The following is a 9,535-nucleotide window of genomic DNA, read 5'->3' as shown; positions in this document are numbered from 1 at the left end:
AATGTGAGAGAAGCCTTTGAGCAATGATTTTTTCTTATACATTTTTATTTTTCGGTGCAGTTGGTCAGTTTTAAACCCATAAACATAGATTGTCTTGGACAGAGAGGCTCTCTTAGGGGTAAATTCATCAAAGAGTGAAGTTCCGCCACTAGAGTGAAATTCCGCAGCTCTCAATTCATTTCTATGGGATTTTGAAAGGCGTATTTATCAATGGGTGAAGTGAAAGTTCACCCTTTGATAAATACGCCTATAAAAATCCCATAGAAATGAATGGAGAATGGTGGAATTTCACTCTAGTGGCAGAACTTCACTATTAACTTCACTCTTTGATAAATATACCCCTTAGAAAGTAACTATGGTAGAGATCATTCCATATAGCTACACAAAATTCTTTAGAATCAACCCAAAAACCCAAAACTGGCATTTAGAGCTGTGTCTCTTTTGTCTTGTGTGTTGCAAACTATATACCAAAAAAAGAGAGAATAGTATACATATATAATATTGACTTGGGTAGATGGGTGTCTCAAAACCAACAATGTTTTAACTAAATGTTAAGGGGCCGATTCACTAAGCTCGAGTGAAGGATTCGAATGAAAAAAATTCGAATTTCGAAGTATTTTTTGGGTACTTCGACCATCGAATTGGTTAAATTCGTTCGAATACGAACGAAATCGAACGAATCGAACGAAAAATCGTTCGACTATTCGACCATTCGATAGTCGAAGTACTTGCCCTTTAAAAAAAACTTCGACCCCCTACTTCGGCAGATAAAACTTACCGAAGTCAATGTTAGCCTATGGGGAAGGTCCCCATAGGTTTGCTAACCTTTTTTTGATCTAAGGATTTTCCTTCGATCGTTGGATTAAAATCCTTCGAATCGTTCGATTCGAAGGATTTAATCGTTCGATCGAACGAAAAATCCTTCGATCGATCGAACGAACGTTTAGCGCTAAATCCTTCGACTTCGATATTCGAAGTCGAAGGATTTCAATTCGAGGGTCGAATTTCGAAGTATTTTTAACTTCCAAATTCGACCCTTAGTGAATCTGCCCCTAAATGTTAAAACTATAGGAGGCTTAATCCCCCACCTAGACTGCAATACTGAATTATCACAAATAAAGCATCACATATCTATAAACCATCCCTAACCCTTAAAAAACAATGCAGCATGTTGGAAGGAGCCCCATATATATATATATATATATATATATATATATATATATATATATATATATATATATATATATATATATATATATATATATATATATATATATATATATATATATATATATATATATATATATATATATATATATATATATATAATATAATAGAATATCAGTTATCCCCAGTGTACTGAAGTATGTTTTTACAAGTACATCAAAAGATAGCATAGGTGTCTTTTTCCCATGAAAAAGATCAAGGAACCAGAGGCCAATGTATTAGGCTTGAGGAACAGAACTTTAATTTGAATCAGCGTAGATGGCAGCGCCGGGTCAGGCCGGGCAGGCGCCCTAGTCAACCTGGCTGGCCGCTACTGCGCGGATAGTGCACATGCGGATAGGCTTTATTTGATTAAAATGGTGTCTATAGGAGATTATCTTCCCGTAATTCAGAACTTTCTGGATAACTGGTTTCTGGATAGTGGATCTCATACTTGTACTTGCCAGTATAAGTATGAGATCCTTCTTATGCTATCTTGAAGATCCATTTCCTCATGTCCATTTATTTTCTGACAAAAATGTAAGATTTTCTATTTTCAAACAAAATAAAATAAAATCTTCTCACAGCCCTTCAGCCTGTCTCCAGTAAGATTACAGATAATCGTCGTGCATGTTTTTTAAGAACTGGTTGTACTAAACAAATAGATTAGCTTCCATGAGTAGTAAACTGGATTGGAGATACATATGGATTTTGCTTAAGCTTTACATACTGTTCTATGTAACAGATTGGAGAACTGGGATTATGTCGATAGAGTAGAGAGTTGCTAAATATGGAACATATTCTGATCATCTGAGCTAATGCTGTAAGAAGAATACCACAAGGATCAGTGCTAATCTCTGTTCTTCCAGTCTTTCTGCAAAAGGGGTCCTGTACTTAATGATTGCTCAAGGCTGGTGTAAAGAACAAATCTCCCTTGTACCTTGACCTTATTCTGCAAAGATGGCATAACCAGACAAATTAGGAAAATGGGGCAGGAAGTTTTAACCGGACAGGTGGCAACCCTACATGCAACTCTATGACTAATTTTGCACATAGTCCAGAGAAAATAGACAAAAGTGTATAATAAAGTGGCTTATATGCTCTATAGCAGTCTTTACTTCTCCCAAAGTTATTAGTTATTGTATATCCCATTAGGGTACTCAGAGTAGCCCAATTTTTGTTTTCCATTTTATTCCATCAACCCTAAACCTGGGCCTACAGTAAACAGCCCAGGAGATGAAGCTTGTCATTCATGGCTTAATTTTCTAATTTTTGTTTAAGGTCACGGTTCACTAATCCAAAAAAAATGTCCACCAGATAAGTTGGGTTACTAAGTAGAAATGTAAGACAATCATGTTCTGAGTTGGCCACTGACACCTTAGACATGTCACTGGGTGAAACAACAAACCTTTTTCCATTTTGATTATTCAACTGTTGTGCAATGGCACCAGAATTTAACTCACCAAAAGTATAAGTATATTTAGGAACCCCATCCACCAGCCACTGAACATAAAAATAGACTCAATGATATAAACAAATTGACCTATGTGTAGCCAGATTTACACCTAGCTGTAGCCTAAATTAAATAACAAATGGGTTACCATGTCTAGTAATGCAGTTCACTAAAATTCTACTGTCAGTTGAGGGACTTTCATATCAATGTTCATGGCTAAAACCCATTAACAACTCTAATTTATGCATAGCTGGAACATTTGTAGAGAAATCTATAGTGGCAAATCCAGTTTAAGGCACCCTGGAGTATTGCCTCAGAGTTACCCGCCATGGTTAATTATAACTTGTGGGAATGGGACATGTCTTCATTGGGTCTTGTATTGTTTGGCATGGATGGTGGTAACCGCACAATTGTATTCTTAAGATCAAATACTTTATATCATTAATATAATGTATCTCCAAGCTGGTCTTAAGAAAAATAGAAAAGATTCTTTTTTCTGCTTCCTGATCCTGAAGAAGGCTCTAGTGTGAGCTGAAACGTTGAACAATAACATTTTTAGACCTGAGTGTGCTGACTTTGTACTACTAGGCAATATTCGATTGTACAGCACCTAGGCAGCACTTTTATTTTTCGTGTGCACCTATCTTGGGCAGGGTCCCTGAACTCCCTTGAATCTGATAAACATCAGTTTATTTTTTTTGTGCATGAATTGTCATCTTCACAGGTTTGTTTTACTTTTGTGTTAAAAGATGTAATTATGTGTGTTTGTGGAGCCCTTTTATGTGAATGCCACACCTGATCGCCTTTTGTGCAGTTTGGAGTGTGTGTATACAGTATATGATTAAAGGGGTCATTTACTACCACAAGAGCAGTTGTGCTTGGCTACAGTCAGATGCACAAAAAAAATGTAATTTGTTTAAGGGTCTTCCATCAATATGCGCTTTTTTGCACTTAAAGCGATTCAGGGGAAAATGTGTTTTTTTTTTCAAAAGGGATTCTGTCATGATTTTTGTGGTGTAGTTTTTATTTGTCATTGACACTTTTTACAAAAAATGTTGTTCCTGAACCACCAAATGTACTTTTTTTTAGCTTTTTTAGCTGTAATATTGGTGTGTAGGCAGCATCTCAAGCCATTGTGCCTGATTCAGCACTTCACAATGAAACTGCTTTCAGATAAGATATTGTTTCTCCAACTCAATGTAACTGGAAGTGTCAAAGTGGGATTTGTACTTTTACTATTGAGTGCTATTTTTATTTCTACCAGGGAACTGTTATCTGGTTACCCTCCCCTTATTGTATTGATAGGCTGCTAGGTGGAAAGGGATGGGGTGACAACATTCCAACTTGCAGTACAGCAGTAAAAACAGAGAACAAGGCACATGACTAAGGGCACCTGGTAAACAAACAACATCTCTAGCCCCATATCAAACTTTCAAAATTAAATATTAAAAAAACTGTTTGCATTTTTGGATTTCATTGCTGCTCCAACAGAATTCTGCACTGAAAAACAGATGATTTTTTAAATTTTGAAATAAATATTATATGGTAGAGGGAATTTGTCCTTGTCCCCCACAGTTTGCACACAGGAAGAGCTTTGATGTTGCATGCATGCTTTTTCTGCAAAGTGGGGTTTTATTATAAACCTACCTGAAATCTTTATAGAACATGTTATTTTTTTATAGTGGCAGTTCCCAGAGCTTGCATCATATGTACGCATAAAGTATATGATTGTAAATCTACTGAAGTGTTCCAGCACTTTCAATGTGTAGAATTGTAGCTGTATTCCCTTGATCAATACATACTGCAGCATTATAGAGGAGTGGTAGAGTGTAATGGCTCAACAGGTCAGGCAGCCGGGGCAGCAAAGGGCAGAGTTAAAAGAACAGTATCACCAAAATATTACTGCATTGTAATGGAACGGCATTATAATTTACTGTTTCCCTGCACTAGTAAAACAAGTGTATTTGCTTCAAAAAGACTAGAGAAGAATGGAGAACTAAACCCTAAAAATGAATAGACCTAAAAATGACATATTTTCTAAACTGAACTTATTGCACCAGCCTAAAGTTTCAGCTACTCAATAGCAGCGGTGGCGGAACTACCGGGGGAGCAGGGGATGCGAGTGGACCAGGGCCCTCACCCCTCAGGGCCCCCCGGCAGCTTGTGCGCCACTGGAATCTGGGTGGAAAATTTTGTACGGAGGGGGGCGGGGGGCCGGTTGTGCATCACGCACCAAGGCCCGCCCCCTCTAGTTACGTTACTGAATAGCAGCAATGTTCCAGGACTTCAAGCTTCAAACAAGCTGCTGTGTAGCGATGAGGGCAGCCATTCAAGAACAGGATACTCAATAGATAACAGATACGTTCTGAAGAATCCCATTGTATACTAAAGAGCGTATCTGTTACCTGTTGTGTATCCTGTGCCTTTTCTCCTTTTTCAGCTTTGAATGGCTGCCTTCATGGCTACACAGTAGCTTGTTTATATGAACTAAAGTAGTTTTTCTGAAGCAAATACACTAGATTTACCAGTGCAGCGCAATAGTACATGGTATTTTCATTACTTTCATTTTTTGGTGTTACTGTGTGGTTCACCAGCTTTTGCTCAACTACTGTTCCCAACATCCTTGGACGCATATAAAAAAGTAATTGTGAGATGGTATTGATTCTGAAGGTGCAAGAAATAAAAAAAAAAGGTTTATTGTTATTATTATTAATATTATTATTAATAATAATAATAATAATAATAAAAATAATCCAACTCTAAAATGACCTTCCCCAGGAATCAAGTGCTAGACTGCTAAGCATTTTATTATTGCAGGCACTATGACTGTGTTACACCCACCTTGCCAATTGGACGAGACTGTCCCAACTTTGATGGGTGTCCTGTTGAGTGCACCCTGGAGAGAAGCACACATATCTGTACTGTAGAGTTATGCATTCTAAGGTGGGGCTTCCAAGCTAGCATTTCAATCACATATTTAAGACCTGCAAGGATCAAATACACCTTAACCTTGAATACTGGTGTATAATGGTAGGGTAAGCAATATCCCCAATTAAGCCACAGCTCAGTTAAGCAGCCCAGGTTTCTCTCTGCATTACTAACTGTACTTATTACGTATTGTGAAAATAAATAATTTATTATATTAATTGCTAGAAAGTAATTGAACAAATTGAATCCCACCCAATAACTTGCTCATTGCCATTGCCGATGGTGGGATATGCCACTGATCTACCCCCTCCTCAACTGGCTCAATGCCCAATGCACTGGCACAACATGTGAAAGGCTAGATACTGCACATTTCTCTCTGTGCTCTTTTTGCCATTATAGTACCCCGTCAGACTTCCTTCGTGCAAATCATGGGTTACAATTCTGCGTGGGTCTCCGGACTGTAACTTTCTTAGGTTACTGAAGGCTTCTAAGAGAAAAACTTGGTAGGTGAAGAGATCACCTGACACCAATGGACTGTCCCCTTCTTCTACCCAAAGAATCATAATTTCTCATAGGGATTAATGAGTGAGGTTATTGTCCACTGGAACTTCTCTCTTTCAGCATAACAAGAATCTGTTTAATGAGTTTAGAAATTAAGACAAATACAGTCTTCACTTACAAATATAGCTCTGAAATTGAATAAGCTCTGCATCCTTCTTTGGGGGCTGATAATTATTCCTGCAACACTAATATGTTCCACGTCTCTCAGGCACTAATGTGCTTAAGGGGAAATAATTTGCTTTTTTAGCTGCCCGATGCGTTAATGTTCTTTGCAGAAGGGTCTCACTTGTACAAGTACCTGGAGAATTTCTAATTGATTGCTGGACTGGTAGGATTGATTGCAGCAGTGGATGATGAGGTAATGGAAAAATCCCCATAAAAAGCACCTTCTAACTATCCATATTCATGGATTACGCTGGCTACTGAATTTCATATTCACATCTTGCTGACACAATGCAGTGTGAATAAGATGTGTCTGTTTGCATGTGAGGACTGAAATTTTTCCCATGAACAGAGAAAGCTATCAGCATTTATTGATTTCTCCAGTAACTAATCGATCATCAACTGCCAGGAACTTTAATCCGATTAGAGGCAGTAAAAACTGATTTCTATCTTTGGTGCCTGGCTCGGATTTCAGAACATCAAAAAAAAATAAAAAGGAAAGCATGACATCACCTCTTGTCTACATCTGCATCAGCTAATGAAATTATGCAATGGGATGCGGGGCTATTAATGTCAATGCCGATTCATGTTATTATTAAGAGCACTTTCAAATTTACTGTGTCAGAGGGCAGGGCTGAAAGCACTATTTTTCAAAGTTTTACATTGCCTGGCTGTACAGAATGCTGGCCTGCCAACAACTTAGGCAATCAGTTTTTCCCCTGAACATAGAATAGAAATAAGCATTGATGGAGTTATAGTGACAATATGCACAAAAGTGTCATGCATTTTTGAACTTGGCACATAATGGGATCTTTGCCACTGTAAAGCCCTTTGCGTTGCTTAAAGTGAAGACGTATTGTTGATTACTTTCTATAGATACATCAGGGAAGTCCTTTCTGTAGCCTGAACAACAGTTGGACATCCAGGGCTTTATTTAGGTCTGAGGCTGCCCTAGCCTAGCGGGACCAGTCAACAGCTTATCTGCAATTATATGGGCCCTGTCAGACACCTTATCTGAAAGAAATTTTGGCAAAGATCTGGATGCCCAACCTGTCCATCTTCCATCAGTATATAGTACATAGTAAGTTAGGCTGAAAAAAGACACACGTCCATCAAGTTCAACCTTTTAACTTTTTTTAACCTACCTAACTGCCAATTGATCCAGAGGGGGAAAAAATTCCTTCTTGACTTCAAAATGACAATTGGACTAGTCCCTGGATCAACTTGTACTATGAGCTATCTTCCATAACCCTGTCTTCCCTCACTTGCTAAACACCATCCAACCCCTTCTTAAAGCTATCTAATGTATCAGCCTGTACAACTGATTCAGGGAGAGAATTCCACATCTTCACAGCTCTCACTGTAAAAAATCCCTTCCGAATATTTAGGCGCAACCTCTTTTCTTCTAAACGGAATGGGTGACCTTGTGTCAGCTGGAAAGACCTACTGGTAAATAAAGCATTAGAGAGATTATTATATGATCCCCTTATATATTTATACATAGTCATCATATCACCCCTTAAGCGCCTCTTCTCCAATGTGAACATCCCCTATTTGGCCAGTCTTTCCTCATCGCTAAGATTTTCCATACCTTTTACCAGCTTAGTTGCCCTTCTCTTTACCCTCTCTAATACAATAATGTCCTGTTTGAGTGATGGAGACCAAAACTGTACGGCATATTCTAGATGGGGCCTTACAAGTGCTCTATACAGTGGAAGAATGACCCCCTCCTCCCGTGACTCTATGCCCCTTTTTATACAGCTCAAGACCTTATTTGCCCTTGATGCTGCTACAGTATGGAATCCTTTTACTAATGGTTTATTAACACCATAAGTCACAAACAATGACCAAACATTGGACTTCACTCGTTTTTGTGTAGTATCCAGCCTGTCCATGCTCTTCACATTTTTAGCCTAAGTTGTTTTTCAGTGTGGATCATGCTTCAAGAAGCTAAGACTGGTTGTGCCCAGTATAACTACTGACTGGGTTCACCACATCATTATTTAAGAGAAAAACAACAGCTTATGTACATTCTGCAGATTTATGATATATTCATGAATTGGGACTTCAATGTGAAAATTACAGCATAAATCAGTTTATATAGACTGACATCTTATATATGAACCGGAACCTTCTTTTATACGGTATATGTAGAAGTTGGCTGGCCATTACCATCAATAAATCACAGATTTGCTTATCAGTACTAGGAAGGTTCTTTTAAACAAATAATTCTGTTCTATACTCTAGAAGCTAGTGTCATATATATTTATGATTTTTTTTCTATATAGGGAATTTAGCGAGCCTATCTGCCAGCATTAAATTTTTATCCTTGCTTGTCTGATTTAATCACCTACATATTAATGTTTTACCCCTTACTGCCTGGTATTTATTCTTTTGAGTCTATGTTTCTCTAAGCATGGTTATAGAGGTTGATGAGAGACTTTTGCACTGGCATATATGACACTATAGATATCCTTTAAGGAAATGTCAACCCAAAAAAAAAAAACATTTGCCTAATAAAAGAAAACATAATTCTACGTAACTTTGCAATATAGATGAATTACAATTCTATGTGTTTTAAGTTATTCGTATATGTATTGCTATTGAAAGCAGCGTTTGTCTGTTCCTTTCTATTATCCTGGTGGCTCAGACTGTTGATACAATGTAAGACAAGGCAGCTGATGGACAGACCTGTCTTTGCTTGGGAACTAAGACTTTTTGCAAGATTGTTTAAAAAGTAACAACCAGGAGTTAAGCAAATGCTGCTTTCAATAGCAATGGTTTTTACAAATAACTTTGAAAAGCACTGACAATTTTTAATGAATGTATATTAAAAAGTTACTTAGAATTATGTTTTCTTTTATTAGGCAAATTTCTATTTTGGGATTGACTTGCCTTTTAAGGCTGATATCCCACATGCACTACATTTTTATATTTTTATATAATATATAGATATATATATATATATTTATATATATTTATATATATATATATATATATATATATATATATATATATATATATCTTTCTTTTTGTTCATATTTGTTTCACAGGTTTTCTCAGTGCTTTATCCTAGTCACATGGGTAATAATACATGCTGGTGATTGGCTTCCTCTCTAACTTCACTTGACTCTGATCTGGTGTATGTGATTGGGTGAGTGCCTCTCCCTTCCTTCTTTTTGGTCTATTTAAAGGTTTGATTTTAAACATTCATGGTCTTGAAAA

The sequence above is a fragment of the Xenopus laevis genome, chromosome 1L (genome assembly GCF_017654675.1).
Source record: "Xenopus laevis strain J_2021 chromosome 1L, Xenopus_laevis_v10.1, whole genome shotgun sequence".
Lineage (NCBI taxonomy): Eukaryota > Metazoa > Chordata > Amphibia > Anura > Pipidae > Xenopus > Xenopus laevis.
Note: the sequence above shows the minus strand (reverse complement) of the source record.